The following is a 27,493-nucleotide window of genomic DNA, read 5'->3' as shown; positions in this document are numbered from 1 at the left end:
CAAAGCCGCTCGCTAAAAATGGGTTTTGGCAGAGATACAGCATTCAGAGTTTTATAAGAAAGTAGTAAGGTCTGTCTTTTTAAAACTTGGGCCAATAAGGATTGCGGGGCCACAATCTGAACATTTTTGGCACCAGTAGACAAGCATGATGATGAATGGAAAAGGCTGTATATGGGACAGATTCTATTAAATTGGTGCCATACATGGAATGTCTAGGCTACTTTATTATCAAGTGCTCACCAGTCTTGTTGTTGATCATTTCTGCAGAGAGTTTCATATGAGAAATTATTCCATTAGGACTTTGCTTCCATCAGGACCTCTTCTTTCCATAGAAACATGTTTCCAATAGACCTGTGGCCAGAAAACAGCAATCAATCTTTGCACCTTTACAGACAATAAAAAACTATCACTGATCTCTGCAGCTGCATGCACTGCGGAGTAACATTCAAAGTTTACTGCAGCTCTTTTGCTTTGATCAGCTCAGTTGACACTCATCCCCTGACCTGTTCTTCTCATTAGTGACTCATTAGCTACCCATTCTCAGAAATAACTATGCACCTTAGATTCCTTTGCTTCCCTCTTTCAACAGTGATTGTGCAGCTCAGTTTCACTGGCTTCTCTTTGCAGCAATAACTAAATAGCTTAACACAACCACCCCCATAAAGGAAGAAGGGAAAAAGGACAAGAAGAAAGTGCTGAGACTCAATTCTAACAATGCTACTTGCAAAATTTGAGGATGAAATACCCCACTGTGCACATAGCTACAATGGTCAGTGAAGGATTTCAATAAAAACTCATTTTCAGCCTGTTTGGAATATGAAAACTTTTAATTATCAATGCCTTGGCACTGCTGTAATTTGAGTAGGTAACAAAACTGCACAGACAGGACTGCAGAGTAATAGAAAAAACAACGATTTTTGCATTTAAATTTTCAAAATGAACCTCAAATTCATGATACACATTCAAATAAACAAAAAACACAAAATAAAAACACATTTTTCCATATACCATATACCATCCATATAACAATACTCCCCCCTTTCATGCATTCTCAGTGATGTCATCAATCTCCAGTGAACGGATAGGCTCCATTATCAGTGATGTTATTAGTCTCCAGTGAACAGATAGGCTTCACTCTCTGTGATGTAATCAATCTCTAATGAACGGATAAGCTGCATTCTAAGTCTTGTCACCAGGATCTAGTGAATAGACAGGCTGCATTCTAAGTTATCTCACCAGGATCTAATCAACGGGTAGGCTGGTTTCTCAGTGATGTCATCAGCCTCTAGTGAACAGATAGGCTGGTTTCCCAGTGATGTCATCAGCCTTTAGTGAACGAATAGGCTGCATTCTCAGTGATGTCATCAATCTCTAATGAATCTATATGCTGCATTCTCAGTGACGTTATCAGGATATAGCGAATGGATGGGTTGGTTTCCCAGTAATGTCCTTAGGCTACAGTGAATACATAGTCTTAGTCTTGTCATTTGTCTATAGCGAATACATAGGCTGGCTTCTCAGTGATGTCAATCAATCAAACTCAGTATACACAATTGATATATATAGCATAAAACCTAATTTATTCAAAACGTATTAAAAACTGCATAAACCATCAAGTTATTAATTATTTTCATATATAACTCAGTTTTATGTTGATAGGCTTTAAACCTTTGACGCGTTTCTCGGAACTAAGTCTGCTTCCTCAGGAACAGAGCAGCATCTTTACTTTTTAATGGCTCCCTAGGTTTAAATACGCAGACCAACAAAACCATCTTTTTGTGTGTAGGTAAGCCAAATGGACCAAGATCTGAAGTTCTTACTCATCAATAGGTCCATTCCTGTGTACAAAGAGTTTTCAGCTGCTTCAGCATATCTCCAAATGGTAATAGTATTATTATTAATACTAATATTAACTATTGATATTATACATATCAACTATTACCATTTGGAGATATGCTGAAGCAGCTGAAAACTCTTTGGACACAGAAGGGGAACTATTGATGAGCAAGAACTTGCATCTCTCTTATACTGATATCTTGGTCCATTTGGCTTACCTACACACGAAAGGATCGTTTTTTTCCTCTGGGTATTTAAACCTAGAGAGCAATTAAAAAGTAAAGATGCTACTTTGTTCCCAAGGAAGCGGACATAGAAACGAGTTGAACGTTTAATGCCTATCAACATAAAACAGACCAATATATGAATATAATGAATAACCTGATGGTCTTATGCAGTTTTTAATGAGTTTTAAATAAATTAAGGTTTTATGCTATATATATATCAACTGTGTATATTGAGCTTGATTGAATGTCTTTACAGTCCTGAGGGTATCTACCTGCATTTGTATTCTTTGTAACTACTGTGAATGGGGATGTGGCATATATTAATATTAAAAAATTAAAAATTAATTAAAAATTAATTAAATTAAAAATTAATAAAAAAGAGGAATTGTCCTTAATTTAACAAGGAAATGTCACTTTATTAATTGGATATGCTGCATTGTTAATGATTTAGGCATTGGATGATTTACGTAATTGGATTTTCATTCCTAATGATGTCACTAAACTTTATTGATTTCCTGTGATGTTGGATGTGTGTTGGATAGCAGCATTCATAGTAATGCCATACATATCCAGTGAATTGATAGGCCATTTTCCTGGTAAAGTCTCCTAATCTTATTATATACATACATTCTACAAATGGCTGATTTCACTCCGAGTGTCCGACATTTCTAGAGTAATAAAGAAAACTAACAGCCAGGTTTGCTTGTTATACAAGAAGATCACGTGGCTGCTTGGTTCACATAGTGGCAGCACACAATAGCAATTAGCTGGAGAAGAATTCTCCGTACTTAATGATCTAAGTATAATGATCACTCCAAATTGCTTTTACTTGCAAACTCCTGAAATTCTCTGCAGTAAAGAGAGGTCCCCGACTACCAATTAAATCACAGCCGCCGAGTCATTCAAATTATATATTTTTTTCTTTTTCTGCCCGGCATTAAAACAATTAATTATAAAAAGGGTAAATTAATATTGTCAGTTTTTTTATCACAAGTTAATGGCCGTCTCTGAAGAGTTCACAGAGTAAAATGATGATTATTCTGGAAGCAGGAGAGTCTGTACACATTGGGGCTGAGCAATTATTTCCCCATCTTGATGGAGCCCAGTGGAAGGGACTTGATTTGGTGCCAAAGCCTAGCCAAGTTGCAGGAAAATGGATTTGCTTCACAGTAACTATGCAGGGCTCTGAGATGGGAAAAAATGTTTTACTCCAAATTTGGTAGATTAGGCCACTATATTTGGGTATATTCATGTTTGATTAAATTGAATTTAGGTCTGTAGGTGATTATTTTCTGCACCCTAATGTTAATTATGCCCCTGAAGTATTGTTGCCAAATTACTTAGTAGTCAGGTGTATCTGTAGTAACATGACCCAAGGAAAAAAATGAATCTTTTATAAACCAAACCTACATTTATGGTGGGAACTTTTTTGGCATTGTCTTGGCCCAATTTGATCCCCAAGCTACTATCTATAGAATTTTTCCCGAAAGCAATTGTTTTTTTTTTTTTTTTATTTAACCAGCTTTGAGGGAAACGTTGTGAATACACAAATTCTTCATATTGCATAAATTTGTACATTTTGTATGTAAGGTTCCTCTTAATATTTTAATCAGACCCCGATCCCAGCAAGGAGTCTGGTTGGCCAGGAAGGGAAGGCAGTGAGTATGTGGTGTCCCCCTTCGTGGATGGAATGGATGTAGGGCTTTGTAGGGGGCTATCATATCATTATGTGAAACCTAGATGCATATTGTTGCCAAATGGAAATTCAGCATTTATCAAGCTGCAAACTCCTATCTGGACCCTACCCTGGACAACCAATAAAAAGCATCCACAGGCCACCCTAGGTAACACCCATGCAGGGCCTTCATGATTGAAAGAAATTAAATCCAATGAAAGAAAGAGGCAGATCAGGGACAGTCAGGCTGGGGAGGGATGGACTAGGTGATACTGGAGATCCTCCAGCCAGGAAAAGAGGCAAACTTTGTCTAACTTGCTGCAGCTTCCAAAGTACATTATGAGAAGCTCACAATGTTCTGTGAAAGTATTTTCTGTACAGGAAAGAAGCCGGTACAACTGTGCAAGACTGAAATTCAGCTTTAAAGATTTCATCTTAGATTAAAGCAATACCCTGCTTTTTAATTAGATCGGAGTTCTTTTTAAGTCAGAACTGTCCTTTAAATAACGTGGCCAATGTCTCACAGAGGAATTCATTCTGCTGGTTCATCAATAGCACTTTAATGCTGAATATTCCTTCTCTAAACACCATAAGTACAGCTTGTTATATATCACAGCTGCATAAACTGCCTCGTATGAGGTTAATAAGGAACCTTTCAGGTGATTGCGCTCTCCCTTTGTCTCATTGCTCGGGGGCAGCTTGTTTCCCACATGTGATCATTCAACCCCAGATCTCTAGTAAATATCAGAACAATTAGTCCCCTATCTTCCAGGACATTGATTGCAGACATAATTGTTGGTAAATTACAGCTGGCGATAGGCAGGTGGGCGCACTGTCCGCTGTATAATATCATCTGCAATCGATGCGAAGGTCCGTTCTGTCTCTGTGCCAGTCACCGGGGACTCGCAGGCGCACTGTAACCCACCCCAGCCAACGTTTAATGAGAGCATTTATCTGATCCACGCTATTATGAGCTCACCGAGGTAATCTATAGACTCTGATAGGAGGCCGGCATATATTTTACTTACACAGGAAATCAGTTCTTTCATAGGAAAAAAAATAATTACAGCATTTTTCAGGCAGCCAAAGAAAGGCGATGAGCTCATAGTGGAGAATAAAAGGGATTCTGAGTGATAAGAATGGGAGGCCATGTGAATAAAAAGCGGAATACAGCTCATGTGTCATGAGAAGTCCTTCGCCAACGTTTGCTATAGTGGCCCCTAGGTGCCCTAGGGTGATACTGCTGAGCCCACCTGCTGCCTTTTATTCACACATCACACAGAATAGAAAGGGTATCTTTCTGTAATGTATGGAAATAATATCTCAGCATGGAGGATCAGTGTCTGCACAGTAATAAACACTTTGTCCTATTCATCCTACCCAGTAATGGCCTCTGATCATTATAATTATTTTAAATACAGTGACAGCTTTGGATTATATTTTTTTTTTCTTTGATGGTTGTCTTTATAATTTCTATATTATTATCATTAATATATACCATATAATATATGTATAGTATTGAATTTAAAAGCAGCAACATGGACTTCATCAGCCTCATACCTTTAGCACATAGGGTCAGGCAAATGTGTTAGGAAACTGTGAGATCCTCAAAAAGTATTGGATACCCATTGTTTTTGGGACAATCGAGATTAACAATTTTTGTGCTGGTTTGGCATCAGTGTTTAAAGCTTTGAAATTGCCCTGGAACTATCTGTGTGCAGATTTCCAGAGGAGCCGGTGAATGGTGTAAACGTTAAGAATGTAGAGATCGATGCACAGAACAGAACCAATATACCATTGGAGATCACTGTGGACTTTGGATCCGTGCATGGACCCTTCCAGCTATTAAAGAGGTCAGGGTTTAATTCTCAACCAAAGGTAATTATGACTTGGCAACCAAGTGGCTTTATTGGCTATTTTAATTATTCTCTATTCTGCTCCGTCACCTCTTGCCTAGCTGCTAGATCTGGAGAAGTGAAGTAGAATACTACACAGCAGTATATCTCAATCAGGGCTCCTCCAGAGGTTGCTAGGGGTTCCTTGAGTAATTAGCAATTTGTGACTCTCAAGGCAGTTTTAAAGATTGCAATGATCTTTTTGGCTTTCTGTAAGGGTGACATTCTTCCCAAGCAATGTAAGAGACATTCTTCCCAAGGACCACCATGCTAATGTACTGTGAGATATAGATACAGTACTAATAGAAGGGGTTCCCTGAAGTCCCTAAAGTTATTTCAAGGGTTCCACCATCCTAAAAAAAGACTAGAAGGCTGCTACACTGAGTCATGTCATTGAAAGTTCTGAATCTGCTAGGGCATCTGACATCATATTCAAGACGGAACCAGCTTGCGGCCGGTCTTTGGGCTTTTGGGTGCCTACAAATGATTTCACTGGTAAAAAATGTGCATAAACAATTTGGATATTTCTATAGGACAATTCAGACTTGGCTCTAGAGAAGGACAAACTGGGCAATAGAGGTGTTTGGAACTAAAAATTTCAGTGTTGATTCAGTGATTTTCAAATTTCAAATTTCAGTGGATGATTAAATTTGGAAGGAATGGAAAACCCAGTCCCAGTTGAAATTTTTAATTTGTAAGCTGGGTTTAGGTGACCCAGATTTGGCCATTTAACCTTATAGGTATAGTGTATGCCAGCAAGATTACCTGAGCCGTACACCATATCTGTCACTGACAGATAGAACATACAGCTCAGCCAATCTACCTGGTGGATATTGACTGATAATCTCTACAGGGCATTAGCTCTGGACCCCCATCTTCTTGCCAGGACCCCGACTAAAAGAATGGCAGGGTGTCAGGGAGCTTGAATTCATTTACACATTTACACACAGGTGGGCAGCACCTTAGAGGTTAGCACTTTGGCCTTTGCAGTGCTATGTTCCAGCTTTAAATCTCAGGCAGGACACTATCTGCATGGAGTTTGCAGGTTTTCCCCGTATTTGCGTGGGTTTCCACCAGGTACTCCAGTTTCCACCCAGATTCCAAAAACATGCAGTTAAGTTAATTGGCTTCCCCCCAAATCGATCTTAGGCTGGAGTAAAGACATATGGCTATGGTTGGGACTTAGATTGTGAGCCTTTTTAAAGGACAGGTAGTGTCATGACTATGGACTTTGTAAAGAGATGCGTAACATGCTGGCACTATATAAATACTGGATAATAACATACATTTTTGGCCCCCACTTTATATATTCCCAATTTCGCATTTTGCCTAAAACTGTCCTTGGGAGTATTTGTGCCAAAAATGGGTCAGGGTCCATTTAGGACATTCATAGTGCTTCCTAGCTGCAGTCGAGCTGGCATCCATATGGATGTTAAGAGTTAATTTCATCCACTGAAATGGAAGCACAGGCGGCTTTTGCTCCATTTTCCAGTAAAGAAAGAAAAATCCCACCAGAAAGCCAATCAGAAGAGCTGGTACACCTTCCTCCTTTAAGACAGAATCAAAGTGTAATGGTTATGGATAGGCTATTAGGCGGCAGCCCATCACTGTTGGGAGAAATTACCATTTTTTACAAGCAGTGATGTATGGTTCCCGTGCCGCCGTCATAAGCCATTTCCCCTTAAATAAGAATGCAATATGTTTCCCCACCAAGCTGTCGCATTAAGTGTCTTTGATTTGTATTTCAGAAACAAGCACAAAATGAAGGCTGGATATATGGAAGGTTGTTCCTAGCACAGGAGGAGAGAGGCTCCCAGCCCTCCATCTCTGTCTCTGCACCACCTCCAGTGTTTACCGGGGCCCCTCACCTTCCGCTCAGTGCGCTCTCCAACAAGCAATCATCGCACCTGCAACTTTGATTGCAGCACAAATATAGGTCAGGGCATGGTTGATAGAAAAAGAAAATCTGTATCTAGCCAGTGTCTGCAAACTGTTCTTTTTATATAGAAAACTCATTTATTTTCTGTCTACTTTGCAGTTTTTATTTGAAGTGTATCTAAAGGAAAAAAAAACAAAAATGGAATATATTGCAACGTACTAGTCCATGGATGTGCTGGCTGCATTCGTTTTTTATTTTTCCATGTTTTTACCTTTATCCTTGCCCACATATTTTGTCTTGGGATGACAACTTCCTCCTCTACTATATATGAAGGGAGCTGAGGTTGTCACCCAGGCAGAACATCTTTTTACACATCACAAAGAAATGGGAAAAGTCATTTTCAGAATAAAAATAATAGAGAACAAAAACTCAGGACACTGAATTTCTAGCAAGACCAGACAATATTTTTTGTGCTTGTAATGCAAAAAAAGTAGTGTAGCCATCACATTTAGGAGTGGTAAGTTGCTATAAATGACATTTTTTTCTTGGTTTTAGAATCAGACTGCAGCAGAATTTTTTTGTTTTGGGAAGAATAGGGAAAAGTTACAATCCCTATCTGTGACCCCCCCAATGAGGGCATTTTCCCTCCCTTCCTTTGTCTGGGGCACCCATTAAAAAGGAAAGAGAAGTATTGGTGTTTCCAGGAGAGGAAAATTTCTACAAATCTTGCAATTCAAGTCTACCTTTAAATTATATCCATAGGGAATGATTGGTTTCCTAATTCCCCATAATGATTGGTGCAGAATAACAGGTGCTCTTGATCTACAAATGTACTGATATATACTGGTGAGGTGTAGGGGAAGGCAGTGGGGTCAGTGATTTGACCAATCTCAACTTACCCTGTTATATCAGTGATTTTACCATCCGGAATGACAGAGATGTGTGAGCACAGCAGATGGCATGAAATTACTTCTGTATCATTTTGTTATAAAGCAAACTTGCTTTTCAGCACCATGGACAGCAACATCTGCAGTCACACAACCAACAGCAGCAAACCAAAGAATAAAATGTTACAAAGGGTATGTAAATCCTAACAATGAACATCTCTTACCTAGTACTTATTATGGTTAAATATACCAAGCGTTTGTTATATTTGTTTATGGGCTTTTGAGCATAAAAGACTTTTGAGCATGAAAGAAACCAAAGGATCTGATAACTTCCTGTAGTTTCTGTTGCATTCAGGATTTACAGTTGTAGTTCACCAAGACTTCTCCACCTGTGCAATTTACCCCTAAAATTATCCATGGTGATCTTGCCATGAAGGTCCCCCTCCGTTCTACCCTGAAAGAGAATACAAGTGGCCCAGGTTTTTAGCAGTAAGTTGTTCCTGAGAAATCATCGGTAGTCAATGCTGGAGCACACTTCTGATTGCCCCGTGGAATGTAAAGGAGCCATTATACAGCTGCCCCTTCCAGTTACCTGTCTATCATCTACCCTCTAGCACCCAAAGGCTGAAACTGGTTGACAGCACTGTGGTGCATTAGAGCTTGATTGGGTCACAATGCAGAGCCGTCACTGCTCCATGCAGGTAATTGTAAGGCTGATAGATTTCCAGAAGTTAACTAGCGGTATTTTAACATTTACAGCCCTCTGAAAATAAAAAAAATTATATTGCACTCAGAGGCCCCATCTTACCTGGACACCCCACTTTTATCTCAAGGTCAAGGAATAGTTGCAGGCCACATGCTCGCTCTACTCCCAGAATGGCGGCATTACCCAGCGCCCATCCTCCAACGCCTCCTCAAATTCCTATCTGCGATGTTCTCTCACATTAATCACGCCCTAGAATGAACTGACAACTTTCCAGGCCAAAGAACCCAGCAGCCATGCAGGCCAACGACAAGGATAAAAAAAAAACTAGAGAAATAAATAAATAAAATAACGGCACACATGAGTTAATGCAACGTCTGTTCAATTAGTTTGGAAAGTATTTCTGGGTACGGCCGGCCTGCCCACTCCGCTCAATTCCCTGCGGCTGAAATGTCAATTTTCTGCACTGCCGGCGCGGCGGCTGCCTATGCCATGGCTCTCTTAATAAACTGCACAAAATAACTGAGCAATTAAGCAATTAAACTGTTTTGAAATTTAATTTAAGGCATCGGTTTGTAGCTGTTGTTTCACTTTTCTGCATTCCCCTCTCACATTATGCGGTGGGGGAGACAACAGCGTGGGACTAAGTGAAACAACTTGGGTGGTCAGGACCATTCCCTGGCAGAATCGTTATAAAGCTCGTGAATTTGAGTTATGGTGACTGTTAATTATGTTTGTCCGGGAAGTTGGTCTAATTTACTGCAGCAAGCTTATGAGAAAGTACCAGTCTGCCAGCAAGGAAGTGCCAGGCCAGCAAGACAATGCCAGGCCAGCGAAACAATGCCAGGACCCCATTCTGAGTATATTGCTTCAAGATGGGATGAAGTCTTTGCTATGTAATTGGGGAAAATGGTGGGGTGTACTAGTCATGAGGACCTGAGGAAGCAGGGTCCCATCACTATTACCCTCACAGCCTAATTATAGCCATACTAGACCAAACATTAGCATAGGTTAGCTATTAGAGGTAAGTGGAAGGGAACAAAATCAAAGACTGATGAAATTTGTTTAAATGAGTCAAGAAATCTGGCCAATTTGGAAATTCCGAATTTTTTTTGCAAAGGTTTTTTTGGCCTAAATTTGGAGCTCATTAATAATTAATCGGCTTAGCCATTCCAGCCATTGGACGTTGACAGCTGTCAATCAATCCAGCCAGGGGTCATCTATACCCTGCAGTGTATTATAAAGGATGCAGATAGGTGCACCAATAGGGCAGCCTATCATTCTTAACATGGGCACTTATCCTCACATGCCGGATATCCAATCTCAGAATTTGAGCTTGGACAGTCCAAGTTTCAATCCAAAGTCACATTAGCTCAGATCCAAGTCAAAATCAAATCTGATTGGAACTAGACAACCACCACTAGTATTCACTCTGGGATTTATCTAGGAAGTTTTACTTTTTATAATTAGGTAACAAATCCCCACTCCTATATCCAGACTTTAATTGTGGTGGCCAATGTAGAAGCCGTGATCTCTACAAAGTGATAATCAAGACATTGAAAAAAAAAAAACCGACTGAGCCCCCCATTGTGAGTGTTAGTAATAAAACACTCACTTAAAGTGCTAAGGGCCTAATAATGACCCCTTCCACCATCTGTCTTTGCAGTGCCCCAGACAACTGGACAGCCCTGGTTTAAAGTTAGTAGTTTAGAGTTAGTACAAAATAATTATTTGTGTTTTTTTGGAAATTGGCAATTTTGTTGCATAACTTATTTGACCTTACCAGGGCTGGTTTGAGGGGGTGGCAGGCAAAATGGCCAAGGTCTCCATTTTCTCCATAGCCCCAGTTTTAGAAAATCGGTATCCTGGGCATTTGCCAGTTTGCCCCTCTCCATCCCCTCAAATGGTGCAGTGACCTGAAATGCTATGCAGTTGGAACCCTGTTTTAGCTTAGGGCACCATTTTCTCTAAAATGTTTGATAACATGGACTTCCATGTCCAGAACCGGAGCCCTGCACCCATTCCTCAGTAATTGAATGAGTATTAAATGTGATAGTTAAAAACATCCTTATGAGAGCAGGGTGTCACATGCATAGGAAGTCATGTAAACTCATTGGGGGATGTCTGTTATCTGCCTCCAAGTTCTGAGCAGTGTTCTTCCATCTTATCAGGTTACCGGATTCCTGGGACACATAAGTGGCAGACCGGCCACGAAGATGCCAAGACTTAAGAAAACAATGCCAAAGGATCCCTGGCGCACCGTTCAATTATATCTCCATTTAGCTGTATCTGTTACAATGTGGCAGCCGTGGTGCCTTTGTGTGGTTTATAAATGCTCACATTCCCTGTCATTTATTTTTTTTCCTTTTACTAGCCTTGGAAGGATGCCGCGGTCTTGTTTTTGTAAAGCAGACAGCTGCCGCTCTCCATAGTAGCCAAATTCAACATTTTAGAAGGCAATTCTAAATTACTCGCAATAAATAAATAAATAACATTTCCCCGGTTCTCTTCTAGACCCCTGGCGAGAGGCCCTGGACATGGCGTACACGATACCTTGCCTTCACAGTTGGCACCGCCGACAACAAATGTTTAATTACTTTCTGATACATTAAACTTGCATTGTTTTTAATCTAATTGAAAGTGGCATTTAAGCATTAAATTGGCATCATCGCCCGGCAAAGATAAGAAGGTAGCTACTAGCTGGTCATTATCCTACTTATTAAATGTCAATCAGCAGTTTAGCAATTAATGGTTATGTAATCACCCTCCCTATAACTATATGGTTAAATGCCAATTAAGCAGCTCAACAATCTTTAGCCATCTCAGGCATTAATAAGGCAGTTATTACAGAGAAGTTGCCAGCAGCATTTTTCAAAGCATTCTGCTTCAGTTGACTTACCTACGGCAGGTTTTATTATCTCCGGCTGCAGTTAACCCACTTAGGACCGACGGGAGGTGGCGGCTTTAAAAAAATTGGGCCCAGCGGGAGGCGGGGGAGGCGAACAGTTAATTTCTATATGTTGCAAGACTGAACAAATAAGGCGGCCAACTGGGAGTTGCTTAATGTATACTTAATTAAAGTTTGAGTAGTGAATCAGTGAAGCGTACGGCGCGATGCTGGGTAGTCTCGTTCAAGTCGAAAGCATTACAATATGGCAATGATAAGTCATTTTGTGCCTTGCCCATCCTCCATGGCCAGGGTGTAATTAGCATTGGATCTGTTATGAATTCCCAAAATGCATTTTGGTTCAGCTATGATTTTGGCACCCCTTCCAGACAGCATAGCTGGGTTGGTAACCTCACTTTTCATTATCACAGTTAAGCATGAGAGGTTTGGTCACTAAGCCACCCCTAGCCTGCTGAGTAATACAAGAACGTCACCATTGGATTTAACTGTCTGCAATCTGCTCTCATTTTTGGTCAGCAAGCTCCCAGTTTTACAGTTACTGGACTGTGCAAAGCTATACTGAGGGATCTATTCAACAGTAAGCAGAAAGCATCAATGTTAGAGAAGGTGTCCAGATTCAAAAGCAAAGTCAGATAGGCAAAAGATGATGGAGAGCCAAAAGAAGAGATCAAGCTCAGAATCTAGGGAGCTACGACAAACAAACATCAGGCAGTGAGTGGTAATTGAAACCTCGCTATAGAAGTAAATAATGAGGTTCAGGTGTCAGCTGTAGCATGGTCTTGCTGCAGTGCACAGTAGCAACCACTAGTTGGCGAAGACTCAAGACTGGTCATCATGGATGGGTTCCAAGTGCACAGAAGAAGACCCTCATACTGGGAAGCTAACAAACATATGTAGATTAGTATACTCTCTGAATTTCATCAGAGGTATAGCAAGGTATAGCAAGGTATTTTTTAGGCGATCTCATTGGAAAGTGTAGCATCCTGAAAATGTGTCATTCTGATTTGGACAAGTATGCAAGTCAGTAACTAATTCTGCAATACAACGTACATTTCCATGCTATGATAAAGTTTTGTAGAAAGCGCCTATTTTTTGCACTGTTCAGGTAATTTCCTAGAAATATGCCCAGTTTACTTTTATTGAGACTGGAATGTAAACATTATCAGTGTTCTCCCCAGCCCCTTTTAGCTGGGTGTACCACCTAGTATTTTTTTTTGTTTTTGGGTGGTTACTGAAAAGTTGGGTCACAATACAGGGGGCACCACCCCTACAGCCACCCACCTACACCCAGTTTAAAAAAAAATACTATCAATTATCAATGATGTGGTACTATCAATTATCAATGATGTGGTTTTTCTTCGCTGGATGGCATGATTGATGTGAACTTACTTGTTAAATCCAACTCCCCCCTCCACAAACAAACTATCCACATCGAAGTTGGATGTAGAGAGGTGTCTCTGTCCCTCAACTCTGGAACTTCCAATGTTAAAGGAAGAGTTTGGTAAAAGGTGGAGCATGCTTACCCATTTTGTCTGGCCAAGGGTCTGGTTTAAATAACATGGGGACCCCAACCTATTTTTTAAACAAAGCAGGAGCCAATGATATCATAAAAAAGCCAGCCTATTAATTCACTCAAGTTTCTGGTTTTGCAGCAGAAGGACCTCAAGCCATCAATCCATTAAGTCAGCAGCATCACCTAACCATGAAAAAACAAACATCTGACAAGCTATTTAGCACATTGTCGAAATAAAAAGTGCTCGTTTCACAATTATCTGGACTGCAATCAGTGATAGAACAATCAAAATGCCGATAAGCAAAGGTTTGGCGCTCAGCTCCTGTATAAACAGCTCGATAAAAAAAAGTTAAGATATTCCCCCCATCTGCGCGGCTGTGTAAAATACAGTTCCTGCTTTCAATCTATTCAAATTTGAGAAAAGTCACTGATTATTACCTAGACAAATTCACCTGACTCCGTCTTCCTACTCAATTACCTAATGAGGCATGGCTGCCTGTGTGAGCCATTATCGTCATTAAATGCTTGACTGCAGCTGAGGAGATGCAGCTATTGTCTCAATACAAATATTTCTTCCGAAAGGTCTCTGCGGTGGAAGGAAGATTTTCCTCCTGACAGGTGCTGAGTTCCTAATACCATCACGCCTCGCCTCAAAAAAAACATTTTTTTTTTTACTAGACAGAATGATCAAAATATAATATTTTATATGGGAAATTACATGGACGTGTTTCCTTTATAATGGCCAATAGATATATTATTATTATCTTGTATTTATATAGCGCCAACATATTACACAGCACTTTACAAAGTCCATATCACTAACTGTTCCTCAAAGGGGCTCACAATCTAATATCCCTATCATAGTCATATATCATTAACACAGTCTAAGGCCAATTGACCCAATGGTATGTTTTTGGGATGTGGGAGGACACCAAACTGCCTGGAGGAAACCCATGCAAACATGGGGAGAACATACCCACTCCTTGAAGATATTGTCCTGGCTGAGAGTCAAACCCAGGACCCCAGTGCTGCAAAGACAGGGAGAAGATACAAACTCTTTGCAGATGGTGTCTTGGCCAAGATCCAAGTTCAAGACCTTAGAGTTGCAAAGGCAAGAGTGCAAGTCACTGAGCCAACTCAAGTGAAGTGATAACATTATAATCTGGTTGCAATGGTCCAAAAAACAAAAGATGGGGAATCCTAAGCAGCAAGGGGACAGCCAGTTCTTGAAGGAGATGTGTTGAAAACAGGAAAATAGGCAAGTGTAAGGATCTGAGAAACTATGACACGGGTCAATCTGTCATGGATGGATAATGGGTCAGAGTATCTTGAAAACAGCCAATCTTGTGGGTCATTTTAAGTATGCAGTGGTTAGCACCAACCAAATCTAAAACACTAAATCCAAACAAGGGTGCAATATTATTGGTAAATTAGTATTAAGTAAATATTTATTATTTAGATGTATTTTTTATCACTTTATTACTGTAATCAATGTGTTAAAAGCAGATTACAATGTAATCTGCTTTTAAATTTCCACCAGGCCACACCTCCCCAGCGTACCAAGGCTTCACGCATCACATCAATTACACTGGAAATACGAAGCCATGGGACACAGAAGCCGTCCGGCATCGCTGGAGGACAGTGCTGGATCATGGGGAGCAGGTCGGATCTTTACAATGCCACTTTTTTCACCCGGAGCCACACTCGGGAATACCGCCAGGGGGGTTAAAGGATCTGCTGCTATGTCTTGGTCCACACAAGACACCATTAGAGGTCTTGTGAAGTGCATGCCTGGATGGTTCACCATCCTACGCAACATTGGACAGATAGTTTTATGGTTTTGGTTGATCAGTATAAATGATACAATGTTATAAAATTAGCAGCACGGTGGCTCAGGGGTTAGCACTCCGGCCTTTGCAGCACTAGGTCCCAGGTTCGATTCCCAGTCTGCGTGGGTTTCCTCCGGGTACTCCGGTTTTCTTCCCACATCCCAAAAACATGCAGTTAGGTTAATTGGCTTCTCCCTAACAATTGACCTTAGACTACATTAATCACATATGACTATGGTAGGGAAATTAGATTGTGAGCTCCCTTGAGGGACAGTTAGTGACATGACTGTGGACTTTGTACAGCGTTGCGCAATATGATGGCGCTATATAAATACTGTATAATAATAAAATTATACAAAGTATTATGCAAATATAATTTTTGGGGAGGATTGGGTAGAGGTAAAACTTCTGTTGGGTTTTTAAAGTGTATGTATAACTTTTTTAAGTTTTCGATAGAATAATGAAGATTCAAATCCCCTATCTGGGTATTTGTTGATGTGTCTGTTGGCACCGATAAGCCATTGTCGAATGGAATTTTGGGAGCTCAAGGAAAAGTGACTCTTTAAGACGGAACAATGTCAATGTCAGATTTCCCTTCACATTGAATAGAATTGCTCTCACTCCCAGTTTAATTGTCAGAGAAGGGAGCGTGATCTTCTGGACAAGGACCCATAAAAATAAAATAGTCCATTCTCATTGGACCAATACTCACAGGGCATTGTACACTTGACCTTGGTGATCCCCAAATATTGGTCCAACCCACACAAAACTACTTTTTAAGAAGGCAATATCTCTTTAAGAAGCACTGACCGTCTGTAATTAAAACGTTAATCAACAAACGGCTGAATGTTTCCCATGCGCGTAAGGCCATTTCACAAAAACACTTCTCCGCAGCTGCAAAGTGCTATAAGATTTAACAAGAAATAAAGCACGGAACAGCTTGAGCGATGTAAAAATAATGGCTGATTTTACAAGGAAAATTAGATTTTTTTTTTCATTTTTTCATTACTGGCTTCCGACTTGTTATAAAACCATCCTAGTCGCCCTCTGGTGGTTTAGGGGGATTTATAGCGAATGCGCAAATTGTTTCTGGAAAGACGATTAATGAGAGGATGAAATTGGCGCCGTTTCTACATGGTGTGGACTAATTTATACTTGACAGAGACACATCCATATATATGTATAAGCTGCACTCCAGGCAAAAGGCTGAACATACACATAAAGTAAATGAATGGGTGCTGGTATATATTTCAAAGGTACAGTACTTAGGCCTGCACATTCCCAGCATTCTCTGGCAGGGCAGCAGACCTGATTTTCACTTACCTACATGCAATCTTGCCCCTCCCCTACTCTGTTATTGGACAGAGAAAGGACAAGCAGCAGACTGATGAGCAGATCCCTCTCTGTTCTCCTATCCAATCAGCTTGTTCATTGCACAGCATCACTCCCTATTATACTTGTGCAGCTTTTCCCTCTCCCAGTGCAATTTATGTTCTGCAGAAGAGTTGATATCAACTTAAATTCAGTTACTGCTTGCATGAAAAAAAATCACTGTTGTATTATTACGGAGCTGCATTCATTATGTCTTTTAAAGAGTTCAGGTTTAGGAATATATTTTTTGTTTATATATCAACGTAATATGATATTTTGGTTGCTATCCTGTATATAAAGGTACCTCTCTATAAGTTTCTCTTTAGGTTTTTTAAAGACTAGTAAGGAGCAGCTTAGTATACAACAATGTAGTCACATAGACTCATTATATTCTCAAGCTTTGATTCCTGCTTTGCAGAATTACACAGTGATTGTGCCTAACAGCTTCTTCTATATTACAGATATCTATGTGTTTGGCCACTACCAAACAAAATAAATCCCTTGTATGGCTGATACCTTATTTCAGCAGATGTGAAACAAACGCAGGCAGAATTATTGCTAATTGACCATGTGCTCCCTCTAGTGGGCAATCAACAAATTACAAAAAGTACCCCAAATATACTTGTAAGTAAATGCTGAAATAATAACTCAAAACTTTACACTTTCATTTCAAGCTCATCTCCTTCATAATTACTCTAGAGCAATGAGTACAATCCTGGTACCTAGGGGTATGTGGAAGCATGTGACCTTCTCCAATGTTGCATTGTCAGCCCATTGCCAGGCATGAACATTGCCAAGGGAAGAACCAGGGGCATCATTATTAGCTCTAATGGTAAAAGGGAAGTGATGGAGTTCAGCAAATGTCAACAAAAGTAGCTTGGTTTGTGGGCTGGGAGTGGGGGTGAGTAGTGGAAGGTAGGAGGGGTAAGAGATTTTTCCAATTGAAAGTCTACAGCTATATTGTAAAACTCATACCTCTCGGAGCAAAAGTGGACATCTCATGTAGATTTGGTGGATAGACCAGTGGTGTAAACACTTCTGTGGAACCACAAATCTCAGCAGTCTAGCACAACATGCTTGGACTTGTAGATTCTCAGGACCCATAGATGACCCTTTTCCTGATATAAGCATCGCTGTTTGTTTGTTTCATGGATACATATTGACGTCTTGATAATAATTATGTTTTCACCGGCGAGTTAGGCATGCCCCATCATGATGACCTTTGACCGGCTACCAGCAGGGGTGGCATTAATTAGCTGGAGCCATGCCTGGCCTGAGGTTCATTAGCAGAAGGACGCAGTATGACGGAATTTTTTTTTATTATTATTTTTGCAAAACTTCACTACCCCCCAGCAACAAGGTACGAGTTGGTAATTATAATTAATTGCTAGTTACCCGACGCACACAGTCTACCCGTTGTTGTAGAAACTAACAAACGCCAAGAAAAGCACAGAGCTTTGCTCGGTGTTCTGTAGGAAGTCAGATATTTGCAGTCTGATGGTCTTACTGGCCCTCTAAGCATTGTTAGAAAAAAGAGGGTTATTATCCTAAAACAAAACAGATATGTGAAGTCTATTGTGATATCAGGAGATACGTCCATGAAATATGGAGAGAGGGAGAATGGTGATGTCACTCCAATAAAATAGGAATTATATAGGGAGAATGGTGATGTCACTCCTACAATAAAGAACTGATATGGGAAGAGTGATGATGTCACTCCGATGAGATAAAACTTATACAGGGAGGCGGTGATGCCACTCCTATAATAAAGAAATAATATGGGAAGAGCAATGATGTAACTCATAGGAGATAAAACTTATAAAGGGACATGGTGATGTCACTCCTACAATAAAGAATTGATATGGGAAGAGTGATGATGTCACTCCTATGAGATAGAACTTATATAAGAAGATGGTGATGTCACTCCTACAATAAAGAATTGATATAGGAGGTGTGATGATGTCACTCCTATGAGATACAACTTATATAAGGAGACGGTGATGTCCCTCCTACAATAAAGAAATAATATGGGAAGAGCAATGATGTCACTCATTGGAGATAAAACTTATAAAGGGAAATGGTGATGTCACTCCTACAATAAAGAATTAATATGGGAATAGTGATGATGTCACTCCTATGAGATAGAAACTTATACAGAGAGAATGATGATGTCACTCCTATAAAAAAGAATTGATATGGTAAGAGTGATGATGTCCCTCCTATGAGATAGAACTTATAAAGGGAGATGGTGATGTCACTCCTACAATAAAGAATTAATATGGGAATAGTGATGATGTCACTCCTATGAGATAGAAACTTATACAGAGAGAATGATGATGTCACTCCTATAAAAAAGAATTGATATGGTAAGAGTGATGATGTCCCTCCTATGAGATAGAGATAGAACTAACAGGGAGACGGTGATGCCACTCCTACAATAAATAGTTAATACGGGAAGAGCGATGATGTCACTCCTGAGATTGAACTTACATAAGGAGATGGCGATGTCACTCTTACAATAAAGAATTGATATGGGAAGAGCAATGATGTCACTCATAGGAGATAGAACTTATAAAGGGAGATGGAGATGTCACTCCTACAATAAAGAATTGATATGGGAACAGCAATGATGTCACTCATAGGAGATAGAACTTATATAGGGAGAATGGTGATGTTACTCCTACAGTAAAGAACTGATACAGGAAAAGCAATGATGTCACTCCTATGACATAAAACATATATAGAGAGACAGTGATGCCACTCCTACAATAAAGAATTGATATGGAAAGAGCAAAGATAGAAGACAGAACTTATATATGGAGAACCATGGTGTCACTCTTTAATAAAAGACATATAGGGAATGCACAATTCCAGATTCATTCCCTCCACCCTATGATTTCCCTACTGCATGTCACCTGTATGTATGTTGTTTTTTGTTTTTGTTTTATTTAAAAAATACTTTTCCAGATTTGTCCAGGCCATTCACATGAGCTGGGTCTTTTCACAAGATGTCATCTCTGCTCTTTGCATTTTCACACTGTGGATTCAGGGTGCTGTGAAGAGGTCATTGAATCTAGAAGACTAAGAATATGTAGAGGCAGAAAGCAAAATTAAATATGTTATGGAAACTCGTCTTCAGCTTTTATTTTGAATGGCACCCCAAAGCAAAAAAAAAGGTAATGCACCCTGCAACACATGGATACGCACTGTAGTGCTTTGTGGTGCATTGCACTAATAAAATAGGTTCTGTGCATTTTCAGCAAAATAAAGTATGTGGTCAGCTTTTTCATTTTCAATGGGCGGCCTGAATACAATGCACATAGATCAGCCTTTCTAGATCATTTTAGCATGAGGGGAACCCTTGAAATAACTTTCAGGTCTCCAGGAACCCTTTTTATAATTACTGTATCCACAGGTCACAGTATATTAGTCTGGTGGTCAGTGGGAAAAATGTTTCCTACATTGTTGGCCATTGGGAAGAATGTCACCCTTACAGATAGCCAAAAAGATTATTGGTGTCACTGCTCATTGCTCATGGAACCTCTAGCAACCTCTGGAGGAAGCGTGTTTGGGTAGACTGTCAAGTTGGAGAATGTCACTAATATACAGTAGATGTAATTTGATCAGCAAACAAAAATACCTAAACTGGCCTATCACAATGCAAATTGGATCACCCAAGGGTCAGTTTTAGGGTAGGGCAAACTGGGCAATAGTCCAGGTCCCCCACCTTCTCCAAAGCCCCAATTGACAGAATGGCACGGGTATTTCATATAGGGCTATAGCCCCATTTTGTCAAAAACCATTCCTGGATCAGTCCTAAAGCTTTTTAGATCCGCACATGTTAAGATGTGAAAAGACTTTGCAGCCTGATAATTGATCTTAGAAACATACAGATACACCAGAAGTCCCATCCAAAATCCCAGCTCTAGGTTTTCCACCCCAAAACCGGTTCTTTATCTGACCTAACTTCCCTGAATATCTATGCCGATTGCCCCAACGGTTAGAAAAGCGTTAATGGCGTTTTCTGGCATGCAGCTCTGTGATTGGTTCATGAATTTAGGTTCCCACCAGCAATCACATATATTGTTCTCTTTCCTCTTGATGATGAGGTTTTTTTTTCATCTGTGTAGATGATATGGTCTTCCCCATTGTTTTATCATGTTATTTGTTGCTGTTCTATAATTAAGACATCAGAAAACCAGATGGAGACATTATTGTCTCCATTGTTTTCTTGCAATGCTCCAACCATTCATCCTGTAGTATTTTATTCTGCAGTGAAATGTTTCTTATGGTATAAAAACAAGTAAAGAAGTTTACTTTTTAAAAAAGTTTTCCCCACTATTGATCAAAAACAACAGGTAGATTTAAAGGAAAAGCAAAGTGATACCTTGCAGTTTGATTTCTTTAGAACAAAACCACAGCTAATGTAGAAATGTCTGTTCCCTGCCAGCAGATGAAGAGCAGAACCTTTGTTCTATGTGTGGAAGCGGTGCTCTCTCTGCTCCCTGACACCCCAACCCCTGCTAAGTCACACCCATTGTATTGTATTCTGCAAAGTAAATGATTTCCGCTGATTGGAGAGCTCTAGCTCTGACTCATCAGGTACATCAGGCCTCTACATAGAAGCTTCTACACAGGATCCTTTTCTGCAGCATGTTAGAAAAGGACAGGATTTTCTGCCCAGGCTATGGCTGCTTTTTATAGACTTTGCACACTTTTTTATTTTGATACATCTGGAATGTATTAAAATATTTTAAAATACTCCCTATACTCGAATATAAACCAATCAATATACAAATTAAGGGTACCTGCTTTCATAGTTTCATAGTTAGTTCAGGTTGAAAAAAAGACAAAGAAGTCTATCAGGTTTAAGCACTTAATAAATAAATATATTACAAACCAGCATATTCCAGATGAAATCATATATGCATAGTTGATCTAGAGGAAGAAACTAAACTTTAAACATTCAATCTACTCTAAGAAGGGAAAAAGTTCCTTCTGGATTCATTGAGGCCTCTTGTGTTATTCCTTTTAAATGGTAAAACACAGTTATATTTCGTGTTTCTAGGAAAGCATCCAGTATTTTCTTAAAGGGATCAGATATACTTTTACATCAAAACAGGAAAACTACATGGACTCGAGTATAAATCCAGGACACAAAATGCATCCAAGATGGCCAACATTCAAAACAGTAGTCAACAGAAATGTCAATAAACATATTGTGAATAAATACATCCATGGGGTGTTATTTAAAAAAAACATTTGTTTAAAAATGAGGGGAATAAAATCAAACAAGCTCAGCCTGTATATATCTTTTGCCTTCTTTTTACATAATAAAGTATTTTATACTTTCAGGTTAGTTACAATGGGTCCTTTGCTCTCTTGTGTTGATATGATTATATCTTTTGTGCATAATCGTTGACCACCGTTAGATGGCACCGTGTCATCATCTAAAGTGTGTAACAAACTCTAATAACGTCTCAGAAAGCAAGAGTTTGTTGTACACTTTACATGAGGACTAAGTGCCATAGAGTATAAACCGAAATTCATTGTATAATATGTTCAGGTCAAAAAAAAATATTCCAGTATGTGTGTAACAATTAAATTGGGTTTTAATACAACATACACGATATACCTGCTACCCAAACCATTTGGTATTTTAATGTTTTTTTAAGTTATCTTTCTCTAATGATACCAAGCATGATTTCTGCACAGATCTTACAACCATCTCTACAATACATATGGAATCTCAAGTTATTATTTTTAAACCTGAACATGTGCCTACTTTTAACTAGCATTTTAATGCATGCCCATGCCCACTGACTCTTAGCAGACCTGGTAATAGGTAATATACGTGCAATTTATGGAATAGAGAGGTAAGTAGGTGTTTTAACTGACAGTATACAAAAAAGTAAATCGAGATCCTGCTATATAAGTGTACTTGTCCTTTAATGTGCTGCAGGAAACTATAGATGCAGATCTTGGTATATATTTATTTTGCTTAGCTACACTTTAGCTATCGGCACTCACAAGGCACTTATTTAGCTTCCCTCGCCGAGGCAGCTGTGTTTCATCTCTTCCCCGGCGCCCCTCAGCTCCCCAAGGCCCGCAAGCTTTAGCACACAGTTTAGCTTTGTTTTAAGAAGTTAGGAGGGTCCCCAGTGGCTGCCGCAAAACTTCCAGGGCACATCAGCCGCCTGTAGGATTCGGCGCCCATCGTTGAGGAATTATGCTGGCTATTCTCCAGGGGGGGCCGCATCCAGCACCTGTCATTTCAGATGAAACAGTGGCGCTTGGCGCATCCGGATAGGAGATGTAATACCAGCCAGGCTCCTCATGACTTTAAAGAAAGGCTGCTTCATGGTTTGGGTCAGGGAAGGTAAATGTCTTATTTGTATCTAGTGGAGCATAAATCCTCAGCTGACACAGCTTCTAGCGGACCAGCTCCCGATGTCTATTGCATCGGTAATTACCGCTGCAGCAAAACAAACACGAGTCAAAGGACAGGGAGCCTTCTAGACCTTTTCTATTATTTGTCTGTCCCCTGTTGTGAGCTCAGCATGTGTTTGGAACTTTGGTTATATTTAGAGGACAACTCCATCTGGGATAAAACTAGTAAACACACGATACCACAAGGGTTGTTAGCTTCTAGCACCTGCACAAAGGGGGGCAAATCTCCTAAATGGTGCATAAAAGTTAGCAATAAACTTCCTTTTTTTGGCCCATTTTTGGTCTGTTTGATGTACAATTGAAAGCATACCTGTCAATCATGCCAGGAAAGCTTGTAAGCTTTTAACGTCCATTGTGTTACCTCACTACTCCATATTATGGAGATGAAGGGTGGTTTGTAGTCCTGATCTGTTCCTGTTGTTAATGTTACTACATTTGGTGATGGTAAGCTGCAAAGGGTTTTATTTTTTTTTTTGTTTAGATGAGCTTTAAATAAATGTTCCAAAGAATATTTGCCCTTGTTTTGTCTTAGAACTAAACTCGCCAACCTTTGCTCCATCACTGGCGCCAACATTGCTGCCTGATCATTTTTTTGGGTTTGCTTCTTCAGCTTTCTTGATAGGTAAGGCCAGAATGATGTATACAGGTATGCACATGGGATCTTGCTCATTCCTGGCACCTGGGTATGCCAGGATTGTAAACTGAGGTGAGTATGCGCAACTAAGTGTATATCCAACACAACATTGCAAACGGCAAGGTATGTTTCATTGCAGACATGGGCTGCTTTCTGCAAAAAAAGAGCAGCCTGCTTGTAAGTTTAGTTCTCCTTTAAAAACATTGCATAGACATATCTGTTGAGATGGCAGAAATGTGATTTTTTTAACTTCCAGTAATGAGCTGGCAACATTATTTCAACTGCACTAAAGTACCAAGCAAGGTTGGCACCCCATCCGCGTTCCTCCCTATTAGACCACTGAACCCACCACCACCACCTTCCCATCTCCATGACATAAATGTGAGGTCTTTGGTAATTTAGCAGAGGGCTGACAACAGTGCTTGGGATTGAAGTGCAGCAGAAGAAGCACTCTCAGTTGTCAACAGGAAGTAAGAAGCTCAAAGGATTTCAAACAGAATCAAAAGCAACCAGGGAACTAGCATTTTCATGAGGAGAGGCCAGCTTTGGCAGCCCACTTGACAAGTTTTATTTAAAGTTTATCTATTTGTAAAGCAAGATATATTTACCTTGGCCCTCCATCATGGTCCCCTGCTGGCACCATTTCCGTGTGCAGAGGATTGCAAATCAATTGCTGCAGATGTGCCAATGCTGGTCTGTCTCCAAAAGTCTGCTAATAATATTGCAGGAGAGCCCGTTTCTGGATCGTAGGAGAACTCCACCACTGGACAGCCAATAGAAAATATCCACATTGCACTGGTAGAGAGGAGGATGTCCAAAGACAGAAGAATTGGCACTGGGGCACCATGTGACCATGGCTTAGTTGAGTAAAAGTGGCATTTTTTTTGTAACGTCAGCAATCAGTTGAAGGATCTGGGGAGGAAGTGAATTATAATGGAAGCCCAGAGTTACCCTTTAAAACTTTAAATGTATTAGGAACGTGGATGCAGAAACTCCTTGTGCTGCAGAGATTCTCATTGAATCCTAATGAACTGATTGGGTGCATAATTGGCAATATTGTGCCAGTCCGCATAAAAAAGCAAACTTCATATTAACGGCACAAGTCTGAGCTGATTGTCCGCACTTAATTAACAGTATGTCCAGCTCACAAAGTGCTTCTCTACGCATGGTAAGCAGGGTCCTGACCAAGCGTTTTAAGGCTGCAATCATCCAGGGAACTCGATGGAAGATAATTACCAGTTCATATTTTTTCTTCGTCACTGCAGAGACAGCACAATGACAACCTCTTCATATGGGGAGCCGAGGCCAAGGAAGTGAGAAAGAGAAGAAGAAAGAAACCACAGAGAGAGGGGATAAAGTGAGAGAGTTCTAAAATAAAAGGAAAAAGGGGACAAAGAAGGAGGTGTAGAATGGGATGATGAGCAAAAAATGAATGTCCCAATCCCGGTCTCCATGTAAAAAATTTGAAGTATTTATAAAGTTTTTTTACTTTTGGCCAAAGAAACAAAAAAGCTAAACTATACTTCTGAACCAGCATGGTTTCTGCATGAGTATCCTTGGATTATTAGTAAATCCTGAGTTCCCACAGACCCATTCCACACCCTGGTACTGGCTGTTAGGATGCATCTTCCAAAATTTGGAGCCTGTAAGAGAGTGTCCTCCCTTCCGGCTTCAGATCATGTGACCTCAAATGTCATGGTTCCGCAAGAAAAGTCTGGGATAAAAATTTTCCCAACTTTATTGTACAAGAACAATGATAGTTGGAGGTCTAAATGGGTTCTAGGGCTTTCTGTAAAACACTGACCAAGGACATAAGTGCATTGCCATGTATGTTACCTCCCACTTCTTTCTCATAGACATGGGTGCAAATTTCTTTCCTATTGATGCTGGTACGTTTGCCGTCCAACTGGCACCAGGGTGTTTTTGTTGTCTCCCACTCATGCCAGGGCATTTTTTTGCCATAAACACTAGGATATTTCCCACAAAAGATTAATATACCCCTTTAAGCCATTTAGAATAATTAGTAAATTGTAACCTCACTCACTATTTGCATTGTTTCAGTGTTAGGTTGTCTCTGATTTTCAAATTCTAAACTTGGGAGGTATTTCCATTTGCTATGTTTGTTGGAGACTCAATGGATATCTCTTTAGGGAGGGGAAATCCCCATTCTGAACAGGTTTCCCAATTTGGTATGTGTTGTGGAGGGGGGTGCAATACAAACATAAAAGGGGTATTAACTGTAAATGCCCCTGATCCAACCAAAAGAACACATGGATTCAAGGACAGTAACATGGTAAAGGGAACTTGCTTCTGGAGACTTTAGGTGATACAAGATGCTACCTGGTGATTTACCAACCAAGATCCGGCTGAACCATCCGTTATTTGGTGTTTTGACTTTTTAAACATTTAGAACTTTATAGTTTTTAAACAAATAATTAAAACGTTCCTTTTTTATGATTAAGGGTAGAAATGAAGATTAGTTTTGGGCAGATCACCTATGAGTCCTAAACATGGAGCATAACATGGATATTAATCAATAATTATGAAGATGAATGGTCCACCAACCAAAATCCAAGATGTCCATAGTGACCCTTATATTTTTTCATGGCATGTTCTCCTTTTTGCACCCCAGTTTACTGAGGTGTACCTTTAACTCTTCCAATGACTGATCAGTTATCATGCCGAACGCAGATCTGCTGTACAGCTTGTCTACATCATACTAATATCCTTGTCTTGTTCCGCTCTGATATTGTCTGCCAGTTCTGGTAACAATGAAAAACATACCGCTTAGCGGCCGCTCCTGGGAAATTATCTTCTGAAGTGTTTATTCAATCAAACTCCTGAATCAACAAACAACTTTTGTTAATAACAGCGGGGAAAAAAAGTCCCGTCATGCTTATCTACATTACATCTAAGCAGAGTCTCCGCAGTCCTCTGTGCCCGCCTAGTAAGGAGAGGAGTGCCTCAAGCACTGGTGCTTATAGCAGATAGAAAGCACCAATAGTGCCTAAAGGAGTTGGCAAAACTGCCAACTGCCAGGGGCACACCCAGGCAGGAGGGTAGAGGGTGCAAAAATGACACTACCACTAAGGCATTCATTCTGGAGGGTGCTCTTACACTGGAGTTGTTCTAATACCTGCACCTCTTGTCGCCATGTCCTGCAGAGGACTCTGATGTCACTCCAACCAAAAATCTGGGTGTCCAGTCAACCCGATCAAGAAGGGATCAGCACTTGTATGCCACAGCCAATCACCATCAAGAGTGTTTGGCTATGCCACTGTATGGATCTCTGGTGAATGATAACTGCTTAAAGACAGGTGAGGTTATGTGTGTGGCATTGATGGAGTGTGTTTTTTGGGGGGTTAGGAAGCTTCTTCCCCCAGTTAGCTCGTATTAGGATCAAGGATTGTTCATGGCCCAATGACCACTTACCTGCTTGAGGGTAAGCACTGGCCGAAGGTGACCACCTCTGGCTGATATAGGCCAGAGGAGTGAAAGGACTCTAACTTTGTAGACAGAAAGGCCTGCAAATGTCCAATGCTGCATGATGTTCAAGTATATTATATATATATATATATATATATATATATATATATATATATATAATACACACACACACACACACACACACACACACACACACACACACACACAATACAGTAAGTCTATGAAAGGGAATGCAGGGT

General features: G+C 40.1%; 1 long non-coding RNA gene across 1 annotated transcript in view; it reads right to left on the bottom strand.

Moving 5' to 3' along the window:
• Positions 1-237: 237 nt before the first annotated feature.
• The window catches only part of LOC140337032 (uncharacterized), a 70,247-nt gene continuing 42,991 nt past the window's right edge, over positions 238-27,493 (bottom strand). The window contains exon 3 of the long non-coding RNA XR_011921983.1: positions 238-351. This is a non-coding gene — a long non-coding RNA (uncharacterized lncRNA). The remainder of the gene's footprint in view (positions 352-27,493) is intronic.

This window comes from Pyxicephalus adspersus, chromosome 8, assembly GCF_032062135.1.
Source record: "Pyxicephalus adspersus chromosome 8, UCB_Pads_2.0, whole genome shotgun sequence".
In the NCBI taxonomy this organism is placed as follows: Eukaryota; Metazoa; Chordata; class Amphibia; order Anura; family Pyxicephalidae; genus Pyxicephalus; species Pyxicephalus adspersus.
This window is presented reverse-complemented; position numbering and strand designations above follow the sequence as displayed.